Source organism: Capra hircus, chromosome 20 (assembly GCF_001704415.2).
Source record: "Capra hircus breed San Clemente chromosome 20, ASM170441v1, whole genome shotgun sequence".
In the NCBI taxonomy this organism is placed as follows: Eukaryota; Metazoa; Chordata; class Mammalia; order Artiodactyla; family Bovidae; genus Capra; species Capra hircus.
In genome coordinates, this window is record NC_030827.1 from 14,619,895 (window position 1) to 14,634,924 (window position 15,030).

At 35.1% G+C, this 15,030-nt stretch overlaps 1 protein-coding gene across 1 annotated transcript in view; it reads right to left on the minus strand.

Annotated features, from left to right (window-relative positions):
* CWC27 (CWC27 spliceosome associated protein homolog) overlaps positions 1-15,030 on the minus strand; it is a 253,969-nt gene that overhangs the window by 156,692 nt on the left and 82,247 nt on the right. The window lies entirely within an intron of this gene.

Consider the following 15,030-nt stretch of genomic DNA (forward strand, 5'->3'; position numbering starts at 1 on the left):
TGTTATCCTGTAAATAAATTCTTTAGTACCATTTTTCTAGATTCCATATATATGTGTTAGGATACAATATTTATCTTTCTCTTTCTGACTCACTTCACTCTGTATAGTAGCTTCTAGGTTCATCCATGTCATCAGAACTGACTCAAATGCATTTCTTTTTATGGCTGAATAATATTCCATTGTGTATATATACCACAACTTCTTTATCCATTCATCTGTTGATGGACATCTAGGTAGCTTTCATGTTCTAGCTATTGTAAATAGTGCTGCAGTGAACAATGGGATACATGTGTCTTTTTCAATTTTGGTTTCCTCAGTATCCCACTCAGTTTTTAGTGAGTGAGTGAGGGAAGTCGCTCAGTCGTGTCCGACTCTTTGCGACCCCATGGAAGGTAGCCTACCATCTAAATGCTATCTACTCTGTTAAGCTCTCCTTCTTCACAAGAGTCAACCTGAATTCTTTCCAACACCGCCTGAATAATAATACTTAACTCCCCAACTTCTGTCTCCTATGTCACTATACTACATTTTACTGAAGTTATTTTCCCCTCATCTTCTTCATTATTGGAATCATCACAGAGATCAACATAATTCAACATACAGTAGATGAATGCTGAATTAATGTTTCTTCTCAACAAATGTTTTAAGGACCAAGACTTTGTCTTCACATCTCTAATCTCTGCACATCTAATTAAAGATCTGATGAAGGTACTTAATAGACATAAGTACTTCACTTATTCACTCATTCAATAAGTGTTTCCTGAGCACCCAGTGTATGTCAGGCACAGAGGTTAGGAGTTCACAAAGAGGACTGAACTAAAATTATAAAAATCGTCTGTGACATGGGAAGATGTGCCTGTGACACAAATCTCCTAAAATACTTGTAATCTGCTGAATGATAGGGGTGATAGAAGTGTCTTATACAGAGCTCCTAAATTTCTTGGAACTTCCTGGGTGACAGGAGTATCTTTTGTTCTAATGAGGTGACTGTTGGCGGGCTAACTGGACAGCCTCAGGATAGAGGCTGGCACGAGAAAGGTCAAACCGTGATTAGAAGCTTGGAACTTTCAGCTTCACCCTCCATCTTCTAGGGAGGGAGGAGGAGATGGAGATTGAGTTAATAATCATGCTTTTGTAATGAAACCTTCACAGAAACTCCTAAACTTCAGGTTTCGGAGAGCTCATGGGTTGGTGAAAGCAACTATGCGCTCGGAGGGTGATACCCTCTAAACTTCACAAGGACAGAGGTGCCTGTGCTCAGGACCTTCCAGATCTCATGCGATGATTATTTCCTCTGGCAATTCACCTGTATCCTTTAAAAATCCTTTATAACAAACCAGTAAACAAAAGTATTTCCCAGAGTTCTGTGGGTTGTTACAGCAAACTACTGAACCTGAGAGAGAGGAAAAAATGTGGGAGCCTCAGATTTGTATGGAGAAGGCAATGGCACCCCACTCCAGTACTCTTGCCTGGAAAATCCCATGGACGGAGGAGCCTGGTAGGCTGCAGTCCATGGAGTCACGAAGAGTCAGACACGACTGAGCACCTTCACTTTCACTTTTCACTTTCATGCACTGGAGAAGGAAATGGCAACCCACTCCAATATTCTTGCCTGGAGAATCCCAGGGACGGGGGAGCCTAGTGGGCTGCTGTCTATGGGATCGCACAGAGTTGGACACGACTGAAGCGACTTAGCAGCAGCAGCAGCAGATTTGTAACGAAGCTGGACTCACTGTGGGTCATCTTCAAACCCACAGCTTGCAACTAGTATCTGAAATGGGGGAACAGTCTTGTGGGACTTTAGTGTAAAAAGGCACAGCATAAGACATGACTGGGCAAGATGGAAGTTGGGGAGTAAGCATATATGAAACCTGTGGAATGTGTGCTAAGTCGAGGTATTAAGTAGCAGAACTGAATTAAATTGTAGGACACCTAGTTAGTGTTGGTGGAGAATTGCTTGCTGTGGAAAACCACACATTTGGTGTCAGAGGTGTGTGAGAAATAGTTTTTTCTTTTATGGTGCCATCTTGCATTGTTTTGAAAGGTTATTTTCCTATTGAAGAAGAGACCAGGTAGCTTCTTTTCTTCTTGAGTCAAGTTTTCATAATATGAATCATTATTTTTCAAAAATACCCTAGGCACATCAAATCTGAGTATAAAAGAAATTCTAAACCGAAACAAACTATTGTATAAATTTGGTCCATTTAGATTAGTATAGTTCTATTCCTTTTCTTTGATGCAAAAAATCAAGAGCTTACTAGGTTATTCTAAGATCCAAAGTTATAAATTTCAGGTTTAATACTTAGGGGGAAGTGGGCCTTCCAGAACACTTGTAAGTAAAGAGACAGAGGACACCTGTGTATTAACTCTGATTTCGCCCTCTGAATGAGAAAATGTCCTTGCTGACACTGAGTTTGGTTCAAGAACCAGGAGTCTGGTAATTATAAACATTCCCTTAAAAGGAAGCCCACAGATGGTCAGTTTAAGTTCTGGAATAGTGATGAAAATGGAATAGCTCCCAGATCGTTAGTTCTTTTAGAAGAGTGAATCTAAAAGGGTAGTGACATAGAAATAAATGAACTTTTCCTAATTCAAGGATACTACCTTGCATGTAATTTGTTATTAGTAACTGCTGATTCCTATTATGAACTAAAAGAAGCTATGCTCAGATATGTTACATCTGCTTTTGCCCTGACTTTACTTCTGATAAGATACTGGATCTTTGGTTAATTAAATTAGGAACTAAAGCTAAAAAGCACACATGTATGTATATATGTTAACCTCCTGTCAATCTAAAATCCACCCAAAACACTGTACTTAATTTAGAGAAAAACTAAGATAGCTTTGACTAAATACGTAATGTTACTTATATTACTCAGGAATAAATCAATTACATGATCAATAATAACCACAAAGAATGATCATTTGATTAATTGAAAATAGTCCTTCTAGAACAGATAGTACTCCTACTCAGGAAACAAAATGTATATAATTCAGGAATCTCTAGGAAAAATATAGTAAGGTGTTTTTTGAGAGACACTTCAACTTTTTAGAAATGACACCTCAAAAGAAACAGAAAATGTCTTTTGACATTAAAAATGTCTTCCAAAGGAAATACTATTAAAAGTTTTCAACTTCAAAAATACTTTGAAGGGAAGAGTTCCTAGAACCAGCAACAACTACTTTAGATTTTATATTTTGGAACAAGTTCAGCAAAATTACACACTAAATAAGTTGTAAAGTTGTAAAACTAAATAAGAAAGATCCTTGTGAGCAGTTTTCGGGGTTTCTGTGTTTTTTTTTTTTCAATGTCCAACATGGAAAAAAGAGTGGTAAAATGGATTTTGTTAAGCCTGGATTTCTCTCTTATTGGTCTAAGCACAAGCTGTTTTGCTATATAGTAACAGATAAGACTAACATTAAACACAACTTCACTGAAATCTTTTCTGGTTTCCTTATGAAAAAGAGACTGATTAAAATCTTCTCCTGAGTTCTGAAACCAAATTTGGCAGTTCAGTAGCCAAAGTAAGCAACGGAGTCACATTAAAAACTTATCAGTGTACAAAGTTCTTTTTAAAAGTTAACAAAAATAAAGTAAGCTATTGAAGATTTTAACATCTCTAAAATACCAGTCCCAACAATCAAAAATGTAGTTATACGACAGAGATTATAATGGTGCTGTTTTACTCCAAAGGTATTAGAATTCCCTCCTGAAATAAAGTGAGCCTCTGATATATCTACTTCTATGCAAACAAACAAAAAAAATTAAATTAAAAAAAACTGTAAACCTTAAAGCTAAACCTCATTCCAAAAGTGCAGAGGAAAGACAAATTTTCTGAGACTTTCTCATTTTTACCTGGAAAAGTCTTGAGCTTGAATGACTTGAGAACTGCAATTAAGTACACCCACAAATGGCCCACTGCAGACATGAGTATTTGTTTGTAACATTTGGTGGGGGTGAAGTGGCAAGCACAAAAGCCATCCTTTTGAAACTTTTCCTGGTGTATGGAAAATCTTAGTTTCTCATTTATGTAAACCAGTCCTGTAACTCAGATAAATACAACTTTTTTAGAATAGGAACATTACAGCAGCCTTGCTTTCCCTTAGCTAAACTTAGAATATTCAATGATGGGCACATTTTCTGGGCTCCACCTTCTGCAAACAAATTTAAAAGTAGTGAAAAGCAACCAAGGCTTTACATCACAGAATAACAGATTTGGGAACAGAAGACTGGAGAAATGTTACAAATAGCACAGTTACCCTTTTGGGTGATTTAAACAGTAAGATTTATGGTCTCTTTCTGGTCTAAATTTTAAACCATGGATTTTGTCAAAGGTTAGTACTAACTCACATCAAATTAGGCTTGATGTGAATGGGCAACCTACTTCTAACCACATACTAAAAGTAAGATGATTTGCCTTTTTTTTTTTTTTAAAGGTCACATGTCTGGGACCACAGCAAACAGTATTAAAGGGAAAACTCCATGTGGTTCCAAGAATAGCAAAAACATCTTCACAGAGGAAACTCTTGATTAGCAATTGAATGAAAGTAAAAACATAACAGTTAAGTGAAATCTAAAAATAGAACATGCCACACAATGCAGTGCAGGCCTACAGCAAGCAATCTGTGCTATTTGTGCCTGGCTGTCTCAGATTCACTTCTTTTCTCCTTCCGGTCCATTGTCTTCTAGAGCCACCGAGGACATTAGATTACTTCAAAAGCGGAGGATTTATAAGCATTTTGAAACAAAATGGTACCTCAGCAATATTCAGCCTAAGTCCTTTGCTCAAGGTTCACCAGATTCCACTATCATAAATCGATAAGAATAATATACTCTCAGTTGAATGCCTTAAATATGATAATTAAATAATTAATTTGAACGCAGTATTCAAATATTTGTTAAACTGGATATAGGATATAATTTACAAACTAGTTTGCTTAACTCAAGAAGGAAATACTTAATGAGGTAATTTACTCTCTATTTTCATCAAAATTAAGCTGGCAAGTTTTAAATTTTTGTTTGGGTTTGGTTGTCCACATTTCAACAGTATCAAGAATTAAGATAAGCTCACAAGAAATAAGAGATCCAGAAGCAACATATATCAGGACAAAACAAATTTTTTTTCCTTAGGCAAGAATACGGTGAATTCATGTTGATATATGGCAGAAACCAACACAACACTGTAAAACAATTATCCTCCAGTCTAAAATAGAGTCAAAAACAAGAAAAAAAGAACATAATGGTCTCTCTCATTAAAATTTTTAAAAAAATTATGCAGTCCCAAGGGTGCCCCCAATATATTTTTTAATCACAAAGGAAAAATAGTAATTTTATAATAGAAAACCTAGGCCATACCACCTTGATGAAATAGTTAGGGATAGATAATATCATCAATAAAAAGATCTATGGGTATTCTGTACTCCTAATATGACATTTTTTGATATTCTCTGCCTACTTATGAGAAAACATTAAACAAACCCACAGTGAGGGGCATTACAAAATAGTTGATCAGAACTGTTAGGTAGTTAGAATAGGGAAAAGGAGTCCAAAATGGTGGTGGCTAAAAGACACGGAAGAGAAGAGCCCATGAAAATAGAACAGAGGAAGGTCAAAGGAAGGTCTGAGGACCAGAGTGAGGACTTTAGGTAGAACAGCACTCCTGACTAAGCCCAATTTGCATAGGGCAGGCCCAGGGGGAAGAAAAAAACATAAAAAGAGGAGCCAAAGGGTTCTCTCTCTCTCTCCCACGTGCTGGGGCGCTCTTCTCTTCATGTCTTTGGATCGATGTGCCCTCATGCCTCAAGATGGATTTTCCTGCTATCTTCTAAATAAAATAGAGCTGTAACACTGAGCTGTAACACTGATTTGTCTAAGAGCTATAACATGGTCTGTTCGAGACCAGAGAGCTGTGACACGGTCTGTCCAAGACCCGAGAGCTGTGACACGCCGAGAGGGCTTTCATGTCTGTCACTCCAAATCTTTGCTGTGAGGAGACAAAGAACCGAGGAGCATACACTCCACCTGACAGAACCCTTCAGAAGTGTCAAGGTTATGAAAGACAAAATGAGGTAAAAGAACTCTTTAAAACTGGAGGAGGCTGAGGAGACACAGAACTAAACGCACTATGGGATTTTGGACTGGACCTGGTAACAGGAAAGGACATTGGCAGAAAAATAAATAAAATTCAAACAATGTCTGCAGTTTAGCTTTAAAAACTTAAATCTTTAATTTTAGGCAGGGCATACAATGTCTGAGCTGTCTGCTCTGGCCCTCTCTAAGCCCTGGAAGGTCAAAGCCTAAGTACACTGTAGTGGATCCTGAACTAGTTGTTGAATGACTACATCAAAACTGAATTTTATCTGTGACACTGTTTTATACTGACCTGTTATGAATTTTAAGTTTCCTCTCTACTATAAGGTTCTTAATTTTTTATCTTCTATATAAAAACTAGATTCGGGGCACAAAGATAAATATCTATTAAAAGTGTAATACTATAATATCTGTAAAATTGTAATATCTGTTAAAAGTGAATATTGTTGAATGTCTAATTTTAAATAGGTTCTTAATTTTTTATTTTCTATATAAAAACTAGATTTGGGGCATAAAGATAAATATCTGTTAAAAGTGTAATACTATAATATCTGTAAAATTGTAATATCTGTTAAAAGTGAATATTGTTGAATGTCTAATTTTAAATAGGAGCCTCTTTGATCGTAAGGATAACCATAGGCTATTAGAAATTCTTGAATTGGGATGATGTTTTTCTGAATGCAAATATATTGTATTCATATGATTTTAAAAAAAATAGGATACACTGTATAGCACAGAGAATTACTGCCATTATCTTGTAATAACCTATAATGGAGTATAATCTGCAAAAATAATCACTATGCTATACACATGAAACTGCATATTATAAATCAACTATACTTCAATAAATAAATAATATAAAGATATCCTATAAAACAAGTCACGAGAGAAGTCTGATTAATTTTGCTAGAGGCTAAAAATCCATTGAAGTTTAGAAGAAAAAATAAATTATTGAAAGATACTCCTATACAATGAAAAATGTTAATATAAAATCTAACTTATACCAAAAACTGAACCATCAATTTATGGCAAACTATTCCTTCTAATAGAAATGAATCTGCCTTACCTATATTTAGCAAGATAACATCATAGAGAAATATACAGCTATTTCCACTGCTAATTTACATAATGGAAAGTGGAAAAGTTTACTGTTTCCAAATCCCAAGCCAAAGCATATAATTATCTTTGCCAAACATTCAGCAATCTACAGACTCTGAATGCACAAGATATCCATAGCCAGTATGACGTCTTTTTTATGGACAAGCATGTAAATGGGAAGGAGGAACACAGATTTAGCCTATAATCCTTTAAAAAATGTGATTTAGACTTTACATAGAAAACTGCTATTCATTTATTCAGGAATTTTTTGAAAAGTAAATTCTTAAATTATAATATTGGAAGATGTCTACTAGTCAAAGACACAAGGTTAATATATACTAAAGAAGTTGAGTGGAAATATCCTACTGTTAGAAAAGTTTCTTCATTCTACTATTTATGTGTCTGAAAGCGTAGTGTTTTATTTATCAAAACAAATAAAATTACTTGTAAATCTAAAAACCATAAGAAATTGTACATTTATTACAATGTTCTCCATTTCTGTTTTGTTAATTCAGGTTTTAAAAGAGTGTCTCTGTACTGTTAAGAGGGGGACATATGCAGGCTCCAGAAACTGTCAGTTGTTTTGGCGGTGGGAGCCTGGGGAACTCCCAGAATTGCAAACTCTTTTCCTGTTCTACATCTGAATCCAAGGACAATCTTTAGAAACAATTCTTGCTTCACCAAATATGAAGCTTGCTTTTGGAGATGGCTCAGGGGAAAGGATTAAGAGCTTAGGTGTACACAAGTCTTGAAGCATAGTATAAGCATATGACTGGGAAACTTTTGGACCCTAGGTATAGAATACATATGTGTCCTTGGAGTTTACGAAGAAACTTTAATTTCAATCAAAGCAAACAGCAGAAAATACAAAAAAGGGCATACATCAGTAAAAATCAAGCTAAGATATAAATGCTTGGAAATCTCTCCATTTTCCTTTTGAATGTGTCACTGCATTGAGTATTACCTTTTGGCCAGACTGAGAAGAGTGATTATCATCTAGTCTAACTTAGAGTGAAAGGCGTTTCATAGAATGCCAAAAACCAAATTATGAACATGAGGTTAAAACAAAATATAAAAGTATTCCAGACCTTTTGTAGGGTCTTAGCAAATTACATCAAAGTTGCCTTGTTTAAATAGAAAGTTCCTTTGTGTTATGATATGTAGAAGAATACTGAGTTAGTAAGAGGAGACGTAATAGAGCTTTATAGAAGAGTTCATTTAAAGTTCGAATAAGAAAAGAACAGACGTTTGTTTCTAGTTATAAAGATGACAGAAAAAATTGTACTTATTACTCTTTTATGTAAACAGATGAAATTCAATAAATATCGAAAATTTTCAGAGAAATAATTGGGTTTTACTTTCTTTAGAATTTGAATATAAATGATACAATATGTTTTCCTTTAAAAAATGGCAAGGAGCAAATTTTGAGGTTGGTTCCCCCCAAAATTCACCATTGATTTTCCTCCATCTCATGTTTAGCGATACTAAACATATTCATGTAACTGTTATTTACTATTCTAACAGAATAATTTCATTTGATGTGACTGATCATTAGCATAAAGGGTCCTGTTAGCCTCAAAAATACAGTTAAGCTAATTTTACATTTAATCAGAAGTTATAGCAAGTGTAAAAGACAGGCTATCAATAGCTTGTATATTCTGGATATATGATGAATTTAAATTAAGCAAAGACTAACTTTGTTGAGAGACTCAACATCTTCCTCCTACATTGTGCAGCAAAGATGACAATTAGCCTCTTAGTACAAAGCTCTGAGTGAAGGCCATAGGAAGGAGAGAATCAAAACTCCGAGTATGTCACAGAGCTAACAACTTTCAAGTAAATTCAAGTTGCAAAGAATATATGAACTGAAAGCAAAAGCCTACATAAAGCAATACAAATGGTTGTTTAACTACAAGACTAGCCGAGTTGTGCTATCGTTTAACACTGAAGGCCAAAACAATTCACCAACCCCTTTACTACCACTGAAAATACCTCTTAAGGCCACTTAAGATGCAAAAGGAATCATCTCAAAAGCACACACTGATCAACTGATAAATAAGAGAATCCACTTACAGCACATAAATGGAAGCATTTACTCCTCGACTGCTATCAAACAATCCAAAGAACACTCTTCAAATTGAAGCAATGTCAAAAAAATACATAAAGAACTGTCCCTGAGCATCTTCAGAACGAAAATGTATCACCTATTTGGTTTAAGTATGAGCGGATTTGAAAGCAGTGAGATGAACCCGGAGTTTCCAAATATCCAGAATTAATGGAATACCTACCTAAATCAGTAAAATATAAAAATATAATTTGCAAACCCATAGGCTTACTCTATGCCAGGCAGTAGTCTAAAAGCTTATATATATTAACTCATACCCTCCCACAAACCATATATCACACTATTATAAATTCACTTTACAAATAAAGCTGAAGTAATTACTTGCTCTAGATCTCTAGATCTCATGGCTAGGCAGAGCCAAATGCATCTAAGTGTGCACAATACCTTAAAACCACTCCCTGAGCAGTTCTCAAACTATGGTTCACAGACCCTGAAAAGCTACAAAACCATTTCAAGAGTCTGTAACCTCAAAACTATTTTAGTAATGCTATTAAGATGTGATTTTCCCTTTCCAATGTGTTGACATCTGCTGTACTGATGGTACAAAAGTGATTGTAGGTAAAACTGCTGGAACTATGACATGAATCAGGCAGTGGCAGCACTAGGGTATAAGTCATTGTAATATTTGTCACTGTCAGGAACTCACAGTGGAGAAACACGTTTTAAACCAGTTTCACTTGTGAATACCCTTGATGAAGCAGTAAAAATTATTAATTTTATGAAACTTCAACCCTTGAGCACAATATTTTATGTGATGAAACTGAAGTATTGCATAAAGCACTTTTTCTGCATACAGAAATGTAGCTGTTCTGAGGAAAAACATGCAATTATTTGAACTGTGAGGTAAAACAGTTTTGTTTTTTCAAATAACACACCACTTTTATTTGAATGAACAACAGACAAACAGGTTATTCTGATCTGGGAACAAAGTGATACTTTTACTTCAAGGAAAAGGACTGAAAATGGTAAATTTGTTGACAATGATAAACTCTGAGTTTTCAAGGGAAAGAAATTGAATTTTAGAAAACTCAGAACCACACTATCACTACACTGGGAGACTCTGGATATCAGTGATGATATTAATGAATGTGATTTTTTAAAAAAATTGCATGGCAAACTGTATCAACATTGGTAGATCTGCATTGACTAACTGGATCAACACTTTCCAAATGATCAATGCAAAATAATAAAAAAATCATGCATGGTAAAAAATCCATTCAAGGTGCAAATTAAACCAATGGGTTTTAAAGTATAGTAGATTATGAAGGATTTATTGGTTTCACATTAACCTATAAAAAATTGAAAGGGCTATTAAATACTCATCTCTACTCAAAGCATATACCTGTGTGAGAACATATTTTCCTCCTATAATTTAACCAAAACAACACACAACAGACTCATTAAAGAAGTAGATATGGGAATCCAGTTGCCCTCTATTGAGCCAGTCATTAAAGAGATCTGTAAAAATATAGAACAATTCTACTTTTCTAACTAAATGTTTGTTTTTTTTTAATTTAGGGAAATAGGCTTTTTTTCCCCCTAAATGTGCTATTTATGTTAAAATAAAATGAAGTTGACTATTGCTATTTTAAATTTATATTAATGAATATTAAGCTTCTTGGGGTCCTCAATAAATTTTTAAGAATATAAAGGATTCTGAGACTAAAAGTTGAGAACTTCTACACAAAGCTATACTGTCACTATTCTATATGTGTGAGTTTGTGTGTATCCATGTACATGTTAGGGGATAGAGGGAAAACAATAGCCCTTGGCTGCTCCTATATTTACTACCCAACTTCTAGAGTTTTGTTTTGTGAAGGATGATTCTCTACTTCCCTATAGGGAAGAGCATGTACGGACCACAAACATGAAAATAATCTTAGCAACTGTAACTCTCTAACTCAAGAAATTGTTATTCAGCATTAAAATAAAAGTAGTGTTCTAAGCAGAAAGTAGTAATAGTAATTAGGAAAGCTATGAGGGTCAAATGGCCAACAAAACTATATAAGCACTCCTGAATATTTGAAAAAACACAAAATTAAATGTGTGACTGACAGACCATATTTATAAAGTAAGGCAAATACTTATACAAGCATAACATAATGCAATATACCATATGTTCAAATCCTATCCATCTCTGAAGATCTAGCTGAGATATAAACTTCTTAAAATATGCCATAAAGACATCAGATGCTAAACAGATTTTAACAAAAAATAGGTGAATAAACTGATTAAAATGATTCTCCTTCCGCAGACCTGCCATTGAAATTATTGTCAGGATATATTTAGCAATTGTGTATATGCGCCTTACATGTAGTTCTAAAGGCACTTCCTAGATTTTACACATACACACTAATGCATACGTATGCAAAGTTACATATTTATCTCTTAACATCTTTGTTTCCCTAGTGGCATTCCAATAGATCCCAAATTAAATTTCCCAAATTAAGAAAAACCAATTACAAGTTATAGCCTGCTTCTATAGGAAAATTTTCTTCAATTCTAAATAAAAAAACAAAAAGATTACAAATATGATCCATTTATGAATCAGTGAGCACCCTGACATTGAGCCAATAATTCTAAAACTGGAAACTGACTGAATTTTCTCGACCCAACAAATAATCTAACAAAAAAAGAATGAAACATGAGTCATAAAAGGTACAGGTGAGGCAAGTTTTTAGAAAACCCAAATCAAGAAAGGTAATTTTCTTAGTCACATTAACAGTTTAATTATTCTTTTGTAATCAAATTTATCTTAAACATCAGAGTACTGAAAATCACACTTTCATTTGACACCATCACTGGGATTATCACTTGCCTAACTCATAGATTTAATATTCACTCATTCTTTCACAATGGCTGAATAATTTATTACACACAAGATGCCACTGGTAGAAGTTGTGACTAGTTCCTTAGGTGGTTTCCTGGCCTTTTGCTTGTGTGTACTATTTAGGGAGTAGAGGAAAAATAATGTGAAACTTAAGAGCTGCTTCCAGAATTTCACATGTTGCAGTAGACTGGAGAGTGGTTTGGAAGCTTTCCGAGGCAAGTACATGACAAAGTATGCCACATTGACGTTCAGACTCACTGAAACTGCTTAGGTCGTCCATAACAAATGATCTCGATCTAGTCACTTAACCTCTCAAAGTTTTATCTGCTAAATGAGGAAGCAGAGTTGTAGCTCTGCTGATAAAGAATCCGTCTGCAACGCAGGAGACCCTGGTTCAATTCCTGGGTCAGAAAGATCCGCTGGAGAAGGGATAGTTACTCACTCCAGTATTCTTGGGGTTCCCTGGTGGCTCAGGTAAAGAATCTTCCTGCAATATGGGAGACCTGGGTTCAATCCCTGGGTTGGGAAGGTCCCCTGGAGAAGGGAACAGCTGGCCCACTCCAGTATCCTGGCCTGGAGAATTCCATGGGGTCGCAAGTGTTAGACACCGCTGAGCAACTTTCACTTTCGTGGATCCTCCAGTTTTAAACTTACATAATTCTATTTAGGTGCTGTGAACATCTGGCTTAGAACTATTGAGACAGGAGATTATATGCTTCTTAGTAGGAAAACAAAAGTAGTATAAATGACTCATCCTAGCTATTTTTAAATGTACTATACATTATTAGTGTCTTCTTAAATTAAGAAACTAAACAGTAAAATGAAGAGTATTCAGAAAGAATCACTCAAAAGGTTCTGAAAATATATTAGAGAATATCATTCTAAGTACAAAGTTTCTTGAAAACAGAAAAAGAAACTATTATAACTGAAGAAATTTTAATAACTATGATTTACTGACTGCTTACTGATTTACCTCATCATATAACAATCTGGTAAAAAAGGTATTTTAATTCCTATTTGAAAATGAAGAAACTGAGGCTCAGATTAAATAATTCATCCAAAGACACTAAATTAAATAATGGCACCACTGATATTCTAACCTGGGTCTGTCTGACTATAAAGCAATACTCTTCCCACTATAACATCATGCATTTCAATTCGCACAAATGAGTATCTTTTTTACAGTCAAGCTTTAATTGCTAATAGTAATGGGAAAAGGAACAACATGGAAAAATAAATCACACACACACATGGTATAACACTTTATGACATGGAATAAATTCCAGTAAAATGAGTTCTGGGGCTGGGTGAGATTCTAGATCAGATGGCTTCTTAGGCCATTTTCCAAGTCTCAAATCTAAGCAGTCTTCTTCATTCACTGAGGCTTAAATAGGTTATCTAATGCATTTTCCCACTCATACATAAATGTATAATTTATATACATCAATCGTAGATTAATCACAAATAATAAGCATATAATTTCAAGAAGTAATACTGGGGATCTTCTAAGGAAAGGATCCAAAGACTTGCTCTTTTAAAACTTTCTATTTTCTTTCATTGAGTTTAAGAAAAACACTGAAAACTCAAAAGACCATTTTAACCCGGGCTAATAATGCTTTCTTAAAAATAGGAAAAACTTGCTCCAAAGGGTACAGCAACAAAATTACCACACACACGTGACACACACACTGTTTTGAAAAAATTAAGTAGGACAAATCCAAGAAAATTTATCAACTAAAAATTTATTCTTTGATAATCAAGAAGAAGCTGAGAAAGATTTCTAAGTATTATAAAAGTATTATATAAGACTAAATTGAAAGCAAAGACATGAAACTAACAGTTGTCTTATATTATGAACTACTGCAAATAATCAAGTAGTAAGAACTGCAGTTAAAATAACTATTAACTTATTAATTGAAATAACTATCTTGCCTAGAAAATCCCATGGATGGAGGAGCCGGGTGGGCCACAGTCCATGGGGTCGCGAAGAGTCAGACATGACTGAGCGACTTCACTTTCACTTTTCACTTTCATGCATTGGGGAAGGAAATGGCAACCCACTGTAGTGTTCTTGCCTGGAGAATCCCAGGGACAGGGGACCCTGGTGGGCTGCCATCTATGGGGTCACACAGAGTCGGACATGACTGAAGTGACTTAGCAGCAGCAATGAAGTAGAAAATCAGAACTTATTACTCCATCTTTTAGTTTTTTGGAAATAGGATAATTTTCAAAAATCTGATCAGTCAATGAAATTTATAAGCTACCAGGTATAACTCAAACATTAAAATGCATCTAGGGTCCCATCAAAAATCTTGGGGTCATTTATAGAACATTCCAAACAACCACAGCAGGATATATATTCAAGTTCACATGGAACATAAGCCAAACACTGGACCAAAAACCAAGCCTCAATAAATGTTAAGGAACTGAAATCTTACAGAATATGTCCTCTGACCACAATGAAATCAATTTAGACATCAGTAACAGAAAAATATCTGGAAAATTCCCAGATATTTGGACAATAAACAGCACACTTCTAAATGACCCATAGGTCAAAAAAGAAACCACAAGGGAAATTAGGAAGTATTATAAACTGAATGAAATTGAAAGCACAATTGTATCAGTCCAGGTTTAACCAGTCTTCCCTGGTGGCTCAGACAGTATCTGCCTGTGATGCCGGAGACCTGGATTCGATCCCTGGGTCAGGAAGATCCCTTGGAGAAGGGAATGGCAACCCATTCCAGTATTCTTGCCTTGAGAGTCCCATGGACAGAGGAGCCCATGGGGTCGCAAAGAGTCAGACATAACTAAGCAACTAAATTACTAGGTTTAACCAGAGAAATAGAACCAGTAGAATTTCTTCTTCAGGGAAGCCTCAGCTCTGCT